The sequence below is a fragment of the Neltuma alba genome, unplaced genomic scaffold (genome assembly GCF_004799145.2).
Source record: "Neltuma alba isolate B1F8T4 unplaced genomic scaffold, ASM479914v2 tig00010580_pilon, whole genome shotgun sequence".
In the NCBI taxonomy this organism is placed as follows: Eukaryota; Viridiplantae; Streptophyta; class Magnoliopsida; order Fabales; family Fabaceae; genus Neltuma; species Neltuma alba.
Window position 1 is genome coordinate 600,001 of NW_021635445.1, and position 12,794 is coordinate 612,794.

The 12,794-nt window shown below is 46.0% G+C and overlaps 1 non-coding gene across 1 annotated transcript; it reads right to left on the reverse strand.

Moving 5' to 3' along the window:
• Positions 1–3,529: 3,529 nt before the first annotated feature.
• On the reverse strand, positions 3,530–3,601 carry TRNAE-UUC (transfer RNA glutamic acid (anticodon UUC)). The gene has a single exon. It is a non-coding gene; the product is annotated as a tRNA-Glu (tRNA).
• Positions 3,602–12,794: the final 9,193 nt, after the last annotated feature.

Here is a 12,794-nt window from a genome sequence, read left to right on the forward strand (position 1 = left end):
AGAAGAGAAGCAACTGGCGAAAAGCACGCTGAAGCCTTATGTGTCAGTAACACTATCTCACGCGGAAACGCGGGATCTTTCTCAGGAGGAAGTTTGTAAAAGATTGGTAGCTACTTTCCAGGTGTAAAGCCGTAGTGGTTTCAAGGTAAATGCACGAGAATGGCGGGTTCCACTATCACCTTGTAGCCAAGAATGAAAGCGCGTAAAAGAACACCGCGGCACACACCATAAGGGAGATCTTTCCAGAGTTCGAAGGGGCCCAATGCAACGTGAGATTTCCGAAGGGGTGGGGTCCCATCTGTGCCTACATCACGAAATAAGATAAAGCACCACTTGTATGGGGGGAATACTCCCTTGAACAAATACTGGAATTTTCAGATGCTTCCAGAAGTCATATGAAGTGCCCGGTCGTGCCGACGGCAGATGTTATTGAGGCTCTAAGCGATTGTCCTGAGTGGTACGACGTCTACGATGTTCCTATAATAAGGGATACGGTACTAAATAGGTATGGGAGTCTAAGAAGTGTGTATGAAGATCTAGAGGTCGTTAGGCAAAGGAAAACTACCTTAGGTGCGAAAGTCATTGACTACTTGGAAAAAAATGGAAGGCCGCCGGAGTACCCGATCGAGGAGCTAAAAGAGAAGTACTTCCTGATTGATTATATTGCATGCCAGATCTGCTTTGGAAGGCCAATTAAGACAAGGCAGATCTTTCTGTATGGGCCGCCAAGCACGCAGAAAACCCTCATTTTTAGCTTCCTAGCGAGGGTCTTGCGCATATATTTTGCTAGCTCCAGAAGGAATGATTTCACTGAGGCAGACAACTACTATGATATGTGGGTCTTTGATGAGTTTCAGAGGAGGGGGAGGTACATCACCTCCGCTGCGGAAACGGGAACGGCCTACGCCAACACCCTATTAAAAGTACTCTTTGGGCAAGAATACCGGGTGGACTTCAAGTACGGTAGGCTTTTTGGAAAGCTTTCCACCGAAAGAAAGATTAGTAACCTTCCCAATCCTCTACCGGAACCTATTTTAGGGGAAGCTTCTCGAGTCTGTCAAGCCCGGTTCGAGCATACCCCTTCTATGATACTTTGAGTTGTGGGTCCTGTGTAGTCAAAATGACCGCCCAGCTATGGGGATTCTTTGCCAGCATTGATTCATAATCAAACCTTTTGTCATCACTCTTTCTGACGGAGAATGGCGTTAATTCATTGACTCAAAGTTCTTATCCAGCGAGGGTTCTATTAAAAGATTCTCTTTGAGGATTTGCCACCATCCATGAAGTAGCTGGTTCGATAGGACCAGGGTAACTCGAAGCCAAGGTAAGCTAATAGGAGAGGAAGATCCGCCAAGCGAGGAATTAGCCATAGAAGGCCTTTTTGTTTGGGCTGGTGGGCTTCGTTCCTCTCCAACCAGTCGAGCGTCTTCAAACCTCTGAACTCGACTCTCACCCTGACTTGAGTAGATGGGAAGAATAGAGCTATTCCCCCCTCCTTTGTTTGTTCATGTCTTGGATGTCAAAGCAAAAGAAGCAATCGGAAAAAAAAATCAATATAAGATCACTCTACGACCATTCTGTATGGCAATAGTAAATATTCGATTTAGGCTAAAAAAAAGACCATAGAATCACCCAACAAGATTGATTGCTAGCAGTAATATTCAAGTTAGGTTAGCGCTTTTCCCAGACCTGGAGATTTGTGAGTTCATCCTCTGCAAAGTCCTATTCCAGGTGGGGAAGGAAGACGAGCATATCTTTACTTATAAGTAGTCTTCCACTTTCTTCCAGGAAAGCCTTTCTCCGAGCAGCTAAGCTAGTTCATCCGCATCTGTTGTCGTAAAGTAGGTCTTGGTCCTTGAATCAGTCCGGAGTTAGCATGTGATTAGTTCGAGGCGCTAGCTTTACTAGTTGGAGTAGGAGTGGTGGTACTTACTTTCGTTCTTTGGTGGTTTGTATCCATTCTGCTTTTGTTGAAGGAAGGAATAACGATTGGACTGCTCCCCCGGGGAAAAATCTTCACTAACAAGGCTAGCCTAGCGAAGTCACTTCTGGATTCACTTCTTTTTTGAGTGAAGTGCACACCCGCGTAAATGGATTGAGGGGTTCCAACCCATCCTATCAGTTCCATCTCGCATTGAGAAACCTGCCATTCGGAGTCAGTCTTTGGGACCGCCCGGCACAGCGTAGAAGGGGTTGGGTCATCGGACCTCCTTCAAAGGTTGGCGAAACGGGTTGCTAGTTGTGTATCGCCGCTCCATAAGTCCAGCCAGAAGAAGGTAGACTTCCCATCCCCCTCACCTAAAAATCTCATAGAGTGAGATGGATCACTCAGATCTAGTCTTCATCGACATCCCGCTTGAGGGTCGGTACACTGAGGGTAAGAACGAACGCTTGATAGCTGCTCCAACTAATGGCATAAGTAAAGGTAAGAAATCTCATCTGACGAAGTGGAATTTCCCCTTCGGATCGAACCAAGACTAGTGGCAAACTGGTCATTTCATTTAGAAGAAGAAAGATTGGCACATAGCCGGTTATACCGTATTTATTCCTGTGTCTGTGTCCTTTTTCGCTCATTGCTCGATTGACTCTAACCCAGAATGCTTTTACTGAATTCCATCATGCACTCACGGACGAGAGGGTCGAAGCATTCCATTCCAGGTGAGCTGAAAGCGAAGTGTGCACGTATCCCAGCCCGAGCTTACAGGGAAAGGTATAGAAGACTAGCGCTTACAGCTCTAGGATGAGCAAATCTCAGCAGGATCGTTAAGCTCACGGGTGAAAGGTGAAAAGTTTGCAGGCTTTGGGTGAATATCATTAAGTGGAGTAGGAGAGCGTGGTGAGATAGATAGACGTCCAATCCTGCAGCAGCTAGTTGCTCGGCCTTAGTCTTGGGCGGATCTCACACTTCAATCAAGCCCTTCGTACTGCAATCCAATCAATCGATCGATCAATAGGCTAATCTCTTTTGTTTGGGCCGGTAGCTAAAAAAAAGAAAGTCCTCCATATCTAGCCAACTAGCTAGCAGCATAGCATTAGCTTCAATTGAACAAGCTCAACCTTGAAAAAGAAAGGTGGTAGGCCGAAGAATCGTTGAACGCTTCAACTTGGCCACTGAAGAAGGCGAGAGAGTGGGAAAACTTTTTGCTTACTGCCATGCCATGGTTTAAGCTTTAGGCTCCATAGACGGAACTTTTTTTTAGGTATTAGGGAGGGGAGGACACCACTCAGCACCTAAGGTGGGGTTCAATGCCTAACAAAAACGGCAAAAAGAAAAAAAAAAAAAGAGATGTATGGCTGAGGGGAGGAGAGAAAGAACGCATGCATGGGGATTCTGTCTGTCGGAGGTTCGAGAATCTATGATAGGAGATCTAAGGCTAAGGAAGAATTAATGGAAGTCCATTACTGAGAGAAGTGGTGATCTCGTCTTGCTTGCTGGGAGAGAGAAAGCTTCCGGACCACCTTTTCCAGCCAGATAGCGAGCGATCACTCAGCAATGAACACTAACTGAAAGCGGCCGGGAATGAGTACCTATCCCTTACGGGAATCGAACCCGTGTCTTCGACATGAAAAGACGATGTCCTAACCACTGGACGAAAGGGACCAAAAAGCCATTCTTCATATACCTCAGCTCCGAGAATAGAAGTGGTTCGTTTTCTTTCTATACGCAATTCAAGATTTCGTTTGTGTTCATGTTGGCGATTTCTGATGTGAATTCGGCGGGTCGTCCCCCCTTCCTACGGGTTCCCCCACCGACCCAGTGACACACCAACCACGCCCCTTCCCTTTCTCCGATCATAAAGCCCCCTGATCCCCCTTTCATCCTCCCGAATAAGTAAGGCCCCGTTTTTTTATAATTCAAAAAAGAAAGGGCGAAGCGCCCGTTTGAAGTGGCGAAGGCCTATGATATAGTAAGAAAGAAAGTACGTTAAGGTTACGAAGTAAGGTCAGCTGGTTAAGGAAAGCTCAGGTTATGAAATCGCTTAGCCGTTAATTAATTAATTTAATTAAGTAGTAGTGAGGCTCAGGTACGGAGCCTTCCACTGTGGACCGAGACTACGCAAAGGTAGAACACCATAGAAACTTCGCTTACTTTATCATAAACCTTGATTTCGCTACGCTCAATAAGAACCCGGAATAGCGGAAATCGGTTCGTGTTCCGCTTCCAAAGTCAGTCGTCTTTGCCCAAGTGTGAACTGCAGACGACTCTCCAGTGGTTCCATTCCTTCTTACTTTACTTCTGGGTCAACCCAACCCGAATGGGAAGAAGAGGGTCAGCCAAACAGCGGTCCACTTTGTACATTTGCTGAGGCAGACCAATCGGGCATTTTAGAAAAGGGAAGGGAACTTTTCGCCGAAGGTTCGGAGACGCTCGACTGGTAAGGAGAGGAGGCCTAGGAAGGAGGCGGGAAGCTACCGCTTCTAGAATGCAAGCTTATCCTTTACTTTTTTTAGAGCGTACCGCTATTGAATAAAAAAAGGTTTATAGATGAAGTAATCGGAGTGACAAATGATTACGGTTGCGGAAACCGGAGAAAGTCGGGAACCTTTTGAATCAAAGTAGCGACGAGCCGAGTACTTCGACTACAGGGGGGGGAAAGCTTCGTAGACAGCTTCGCGTCCTCGCCGCTTCTTTCTGGCGACTAGCTTCTCAAGTGGGTGGCTTGGTAAGCAAGCTACCTTCAGCATCGGTCAAATCCCTATCAATAATAGGCCGGAATGGTGGGGAATGAGGCCCTCCCTACTTCAATGGAAAGGGGGGAATCGCCGTTTCACAGCCGCTCCTCTACAACTACCTTTCGCCCAACATGATCACGAACGAAGACAGAGAATTGCGTAGATAGAAGGACGAAACCAACCAACCCACTTGTCCTGATCGGAACGATTGAAGAAAGAAAGAGAATGGTGGCCCCTTTCGCCCAGGGGGCATCGTCGGAGAACAATGTCGGGGACAGGGTGAGAACCTTCCGTTGGTTACGCCCTTTCAGTGTTGGTTCTTCCATATTTAGATATGGCCAGATAGAGATCTATATCTTTCTATCTATCGATAGAAAGATATATTGAGAAATGGATATTGATCTGGTTTCAAGATCTATGAACAAGATAGATCCCTAAATATCCATTTGAAAAAAGAGATGAATAGATAGGGCGGAGCCAGCTGAAGGAAGGGCGCTAACGCGCCCCTGCAATCTTTCTAAAGCAAGAAGCGAGAAACTTTACTTTGAGAAATTCACTCAGCAATCTTCCCTCCTCTCCCTATCGGGAGAGCTACATAGTAACCTCTCGCTTTGCTCGAGCTTTGCGAGAGGTACGAAGTCGCTCGAGCGTCAGCTCGAGGGCTTGAGACGCGTTTGCGCTCGGGCCCTTGCTTCTTTCTAAGGCGCACCGGCTTTCGCGCCCTTGCTTCTTCGTTCGAGCCCCCTGAAAGATTAAGTCGTTCAGTCGAACAGCGTAACGAGTCTAAGGTTACAGAAGCGTTCGCCAACTTTGATAGGTATAGCATTGCAAGCAAATAGAGCAGAGAGCTTACCATTTTTTTTTCTATTAGAGTCGCGAGCTTGTTGTAGTCGGTCCTAAAGGGAGAACTTGCTGCTTACTTGCTATATCCCCGCGTTCTTGCACGGCTCGTTCTTCGAGCCCTGCTTCTCCCTTCCCCCTCTCCCCGTTCGTTCTACCGTCCAAAACAAGGCCGTATGGAGTATAGCCAAGTGGTAAGGCATCGGTTTTTGGTACCGGCATGCAAAGGTTCGAATCCTTTTACTCCAGATTATGAACACCCGATCGGATTTGTCAAGAACGAGCTGACGACTACAGGGGAAGCGGCTGATTGCAGTCCCTGAGCCCAGCCCGGGCGGGAGGAATGCATGGTTCCCTGGCGCTTCATGGGACGGGCGTTCGCTGCCCCCCTCCCTCTAGCACAATCTTACTCTTTCTTTGAACTCTAACAATTTTTTATCCCAGTCCTAGAAATATGAAACTTATCCCAATAGGAAATCACATGAAAGTCTTGCTTGTCATAGAGATTGGCTTAGTGTTAAGTGTACCGTAGCAGGCAATGCTAATTGTCTCATACTCAATTCACATTGCCTCTTCTTTCTCTTAGGAGTGATGTAGAGGTCAAGTTGCAAGAATCCGCTTTTAGAGAATACGCTTCATTTTTTGGGGCTTTATATCCATTCATTTCTTTTTCTCGATGCTTTGAATAGCCCTAGTCTGATAGCGGAGTTAAGTGGAGAAGTAAGTAGAGTAGCAAACCTGTTGTCAAGGAAGGTTGTTTGTTAGCGCTCACGGTAAAGAGGGACTGATTCTTAGGTGACAGCATTCCAGCGAGCCTCTCCTAGGCCAGCTTCTGATCTCATCAAGCAGTGCGATAGGGAAAGGGCTATAAAATAAGGTCAAGATCAAGTCTATTGAGCTCCGATTAGTTCACTCTAGCTTTAGGATCGGTGCAGCAAATCTGTAATTCTTCTTTCTAGGTTGTTCATGCCAGCACGGAGAATGCCCGTTTGGTGTTCAGTGAAAGAAAGCTACACAGGCCTAGTTGGAACAAAGTCAGGACCGTGGGCATTCCTCTACGATCGATAGACCGACCAATGAATAACATAGAAAAAGAAGATACATTTCAGTAGTCCACCTCCTCTTCTCTTAGAAAAGCGGGACTCCGTCTTAGGCAGACGAAGAAGGAAAGGCGATTCCATCCCGATCTTTGTTCCCGATTCAGTTTTAGTCATAGTATAAACCATAGATGAGAAAAGCAGCGAGCACTTCATACCAGCAATCAAACTCCATAGAAAAGGCGTAAGGTAACTCTCAGAGTTTCATCTTCTGCGGATGCTTTAGCTGCTTCAGCTTTCTATTATTATTCTGCTTCAGCTGATCCTTCAGCGTCTGTTTCTGACGGATTTTGAAATGAAATGAATTCATTTCCTCTTGGCTATTATTCCTTCCTGTCTCTCTTCTAGTGATCTAAGGAGGGATTTTTTTCATAGAGCTGGATGTAGCTACTTTAGGTTTCTATCAAGCTAGGCCTGCTAAGAATGTCTTTGATGGTAGCTTTGTTCCTACTAGTAGTTTTAGATCAAGATAGAACAACTAATAAGAAAGAAGATCTAGGAAGAAGGTAGTTCCTGTAAGCCAAGCAGCTATCGAAGAGCGTAGGAGAGAGATCAAAGAGTAGTCCTCTTGTGACAGACAACCTTAGAAGCGGATTCCTATCCTTTTGTTGTGAGGCTGACTTGAGAAGTTCTGCTCGTGTAGCTCTCTTTGACTCCTTATGTTTGTTGGGAGTAAGTATTTCCATACTCCTGAGGCGACAGATGCTTTCTCTCTCTCTAGGCGCAGACTTCTTCTTTTCGGCCCTGAGAGCTGGGAGTATTATCTGGGAGAGCGGTTCACTCGTCAGATTGATGGAGTCGTCCGAGTGCCGATTGATCCTCCTACTCATATGACTTTACTTTTTAGGTCCATTCCTGCTATGGATGATCGACCTCTTGAGGAGAGACTTCAGGCAGCGGATATGGATTACCTCACTTTCAGGAGCATCTCCATTGGCTTCATTGTGGATGTCACCCCTGTCCTTGGTGGTATGATGGTCGGGGGCAAGGTACTTGACCACTGGCTGGTAAATCTTCTTTCCCTTTTTATATTCCTTGATAGAATCTTGCTGAACTTGTGCTGACTTTCTACCTTTGTTTTACCTTGCAGCATCACATACGCCCCAATCAGGTTTTGATCACCAGGACAGAGCAGTCTCGGATGCAGGCGTTGATAGCCAGTCAGCAGCAGGAGATTCAGGCGCTGAGGGATCAGATAGTGAGTTCGTTCTCCTATTTACCGTAGATGACTTGTCCTCCTTTGAGACTGAGTCACTGCCTCATTATGATGATCCTGAGGCCACTGGCTCTGTGACCTGGGTTCCTGAGCAGCAAGATGGCCAAGAAAAGGACCAGGGAGATGGGGTACCTATCTCCCTTCAAGCGAACAAAGAAGATGCCACTCAGTTAAAGTCTCTGCCAGTATCGACACCTCAGGCTCTGGGAAGTGAGAAGGAACAGCAGAATCAAGAAGAACAAGGTCAATCTCTATCGAACAACTCTCATGAATATTTGACCTCTGGCTATTCACAACATTTTCTATTTCCTCATCCTAATTTCAGGCGTAATTAATATTCCGTCCCACGAAGAAGTCATTAGACATCTTAAAGAAGCTCAGAATAATCAGCCTGCAGCCTGAAATCCACTACCAAGAGCTTCCTCCAAGTATAGACTCCTCTAAAATCATGGTATTGGACTTACGAAAGGCAAGCCTTATTCCCAGCTATTGAACTCTAACAAAACTCTTCACAATGCTTAACGCCCATATGTTCATTCTTTCTTTTCTTCTCATGTTTCCATGCGGGATAAGGGTCTCCTCACAAGTAACTGCTTCAGAACAGAGTCCAGAAAGGGATTTCCAGCCTTTATCTCTATTGAACAACACACTAGAGGTAATAGTGACTCCTTCCAAACTAGCAACAACTGCTGATGTCAGAACATGGAACTGTTGTAGAGACCGCATCTCAGCACAAAGACAAATCACCAGCGTCTGGTCGTGAGGTATCTTATATTCCAGACATTCCAAACACGAAGGGTACTGAACTTGAGACTTCTGCTCGGCTGGCTGTGAGCGAAATTCCTTCTTCAGATAGAGATCAGGCTGTAAAAACGCTGTGGAGATTATGGGAGTTGGGCGACAATACCTCATCTCTTATGTTTGATGTCAGTGCATTGATTGGCAATCTCAAAGGAAAGGCTGCGACACTTCAGAAATGGATTCAACGAGGTCTATTAGCAGACCGTCGTGAGGAGAGACTATGTCAACCCAGAGATAGCAACGAGACTTCTTTAACAGCCCCCAGACCCTTAGCACAGAATCCTGAGTATCAGATCATGTACGATGGATGAGTCCCCCCTTTTCCTGTAGGATGGTCGAAGATCAAAAGGATAAATGATAACCAATTATCTCTATGAATCTCTTTCCTGTAGCTAGCCGCTGATAGTCAGTCTTTCTCCTTTCCTTACTTGCAAGCTCTCTAAGCTTTCTCTTTACTGGTAGTTCCTAAGGTTTATAGCACGCTAGGCTAGATAAGAATATATTAGATCTTGCTGTTGCTCCATACAGGTAGCTAGTCGAAAGGATAGTTTCTCTTCTAGTGATCTAAGGAAGAGTTTGATTCATAGAGCTAGATGTGGCTCCTGTAGGGGTTCGAACAAGCTAGAATAAGATAGAACTCATTATATCGATCTAGCCTGTAGCTAGGCGAATGTAGTTCCTACTCTAAGACAAGACGAAGACGGAAGAGCCTATCGGTTGTAGCTTCTCGTCTGCTTGTCTTCTCTATAGGTTTAGAGGAAGCAAGGATTCTAATGGATATCTTTTTTATGGCACTCCTGAAGCATCCCAAAATTGGATATTCTAATGAGTTTAATGCGCCTACTTTGCTTGGGCTGTAAGCTAAGTCTTGGTATTGCCGGTATCTTCCCATAGGATATAGTGTACTCCCTTGCCCTACTAGGCCCTCTCCTCCCTACGCTTCTTTGGGCTCCGGACTGAATGGAATAGCGCTAGCTAAAAGTTCGGAGGCTTGGCTTCCCGAAAGCATTGATTGAATAGCACAGGAGTAGGAGTAGCACAAGGGAGAGGGCGGGTGCATTCTTCCGTCTTTTGTTGGCTGGATAGAATATCCTTTCGTAATCGTATATAAAGTAGGTAGCCTGCCTTTCCTTTCACGCTAGTGCTCCTTCATTGACTGTGTAGGCTTGAGCTTTTACTTTTACTGTTTTACTTTCTTACTTATTTACTGCACCTTAATAGAATGCCAATGAGGCAGGATGCGTAAGACATTTAATTGTAAGTCGAAGAAGAGAAAGCCCTACTTATTTGTCTAAGAAGGTAGTGCTAACTAACTGAATGCCAATACTTTTCACAGTTTGACTCGATTCTGCTCCCCGGGCCTTAGCAGCGCACCCCCTCACCCGCTTCCCTCGACTGCCTTCATAGAAGAGGGGGATTTCGAAGAATGGAAATTCAATTCAAGAGAGGCGGTCAAGGTTGGAAGGAAGAAGAAGGCTTTTCAGCCGGAAGACAAGATCTGATCTCCTTTTTTTTTTAGCCTAGAAATGGATGAGGGAGCCCTCTCGGGAAAGCAACTGTCCTTACTAAACTATGCGCTCGCCCCTCTGACCAAACCGAAGAAAGTTAGGGGATAAGTTCCCCAGCAAGGCCCCGTATCATATCCCCTTTTCAATAAAGCACACTTTGGCGGGCATTCTCCCTCCATCGAAGCGGATCGCCAGACCCTCCTGATTATGTAGCTTGGCCCCTCGTTATCAAGAACTCGAAAAAGGGAAGCGTACGCTTTCGCGATGTCCGATTTTTGAAGAAGAGCCCAGACAATGGGGCGGCGAAAGGGGACGAATACACCTTCGAAGGGGGAATGGCGAGAAAAAATCCAATTCTAGGGGGGCGGGAGAATGGGGCATTTCGCAGCAAGCAAAAGGGCTTAAAAGCGCCTTTATCAAACCGCATCAAGGCTCCTTTATTAGGTTGGGCGCTAGCTAGCGCTTTACTAATATAATAGAAAGTAAGGCTCTTCTTATGTTTCAAAAATACCGGGGCGGGGGAGAGGGAAATGCTCCTTTCTCGATTGTTCGTCCAGGAGAGGTGAAACCCTATGCATAGTGGTAAAGGCGTAAGCCCTCCAACTCAAATGCAAATGAGGGGAGTAAGGTTGACTCCGATCCCTCCTCCTAAAGGAAGTGAGCGACATCTTGTACGATGTACGTCCTGGCCGTTTGCAAGCGCTCGCTTGAACAGGTAGATCGGGGAAACTGCATATGATCTTCCGCGGCATGCGTGAATGTGGTAGCTCGGAAAAGTCATTGCCTATGACTTTGGGTGCGTTCCGCTTGCCATCTCCCCGATGGAATAGATAGCTCCTGCAATGTTCGCTTCACTTCCAGCATTGAAAAGAGGCAGCCTCATGTCACTATGAGCTCGTCCGGAGATCGTGATTTAGCTGTTGCGAGCTCCTCGCTTTCTGCTAGACCCGCCCTCTAGCTGTAGAAGCTTTTCGGGTTCTCGAAATCACAAGTTCGAAGCGGCCTTCTTTATGTATAGTCGACAAGCTTTACTTATAGAAAATTCCATAGAAAGGGGCCGGCCGCCTGGAATCAAAAGAGTTTCAAACTCGTTGAAGGATCCTTGTGGCTCCGGATCCCTCCAATCCAGCCGATTCCGAATCTACCAATTCCGGGATCTTTTGCAGCGAAGGCCTGTCATCGAATTCTTCATGGGGTATGCCGATCTTAAATTAAACTAAACATTATTGATCCAACTATCAATCAATCCGTCATACAAAGGCGTAACTCCGGCTCTCTCTACGGGTAGAAGGAGGGACAACCGTCTTGTCAAGGCGCGGGCCAAGCCAACTCAAAGTGAAGCGATTTATACCGAGCAAGAACCTGCACTAGAATAGGAAAAGCGAGACATTCCTTCTTTTTAAGAATTCCAGTCCTGCGGGTCTGGTCACTGATTCCCTCTAACTATCCATTTTCTAATCGAAGACAGATGGTAGCGTAGGAGATAGGGCCTGATTGAGTACTTTGCAATCACCGAACTGCTTTCGCGAACCTTCAAGCTTGAAGGTGGTAAAGGAAAGCATACAATCTTCATAGCCTTTTTGTACCTTAGAATTCGCTCTTACAGAATCCGAAATAACCATTGCAAGGAGGAATCGGCGTTTATCCCTTCCCACTGTGAGGGAAGGTTGGATTCATAGATGCAGTGATAACACTGATGCCAACTATTCTTTAATATAAAAGAACTCCCCCTTTAGATGCAGAGAATGCAAGCTCCTATCGAATAGGCAAGAAGGAAGGTAAGTCAAATCCCACTCGTTTTGAGTTCTCGAAGAGCAAAAGATTGAATTCATTCTTCCTCGCCCGGTATGCTGGCTTGGCTCCTGCTTTGGCTTCTTGATTGGCTATTGCCATAGAAGACATCTATGTTATACCAGCAGACGGAGCAGACATGGCAAGATACATATTCTAAATAATAAGCCAAATGCCGACCTAATAAAAGGACGCTTGGGGGAAGGTAGCCGTCTTTGTCTTGTTAAAGTGACAGGGCCTCAGCACGGAGTAGTCCTTAGCTTTAGATGGGACTTAAGACTTGGCATTGGAAGTGGGATGGAATGGATCTCCTTCCCGCTTTAGTTGCACTTTTTTCTAGGTTGCTAACCGGTGTGGGAGATGAAGCAGATGTTATAACAATATAGAATATATATATATATGAGTTTCGAATATTCAGATTTGAGTAAAAAAATGCGGTGAGTACAAACAGATTGGGATTGGCAGAAGCAGAGACTCGACAAAAAGAAAAGCAAGTCATGCTTACTATAAGAAGGAAGCGGGCGGAGACCCGTGCGTGCAGCAGGTGTAGAGTCAGGCGAACTACTCCTGCGAATATGCGCAGATGTTATTTTTGAATATAGACCAATTGCTTTAGCGGGGACTGCAATCTTGACTATGTGTTCATGGTTTCGAAACGAAAACAACCATCTACACGAGACGCTCTTTGTCTACTTATTGCATTAGTCACGTCTATTTGTGCAGTGCTAGTTCCCTGTTCACTCACCTAGTTCGATGCGATGTGAAGCCCTTGTGACCGGAACACCTGTATCTGGGCCCGGCGGCCAAATAAATCTCCTTGTTTTCGCTAGCGGGTCGACTAATCTAATTCAAATGGCCTCACCAACA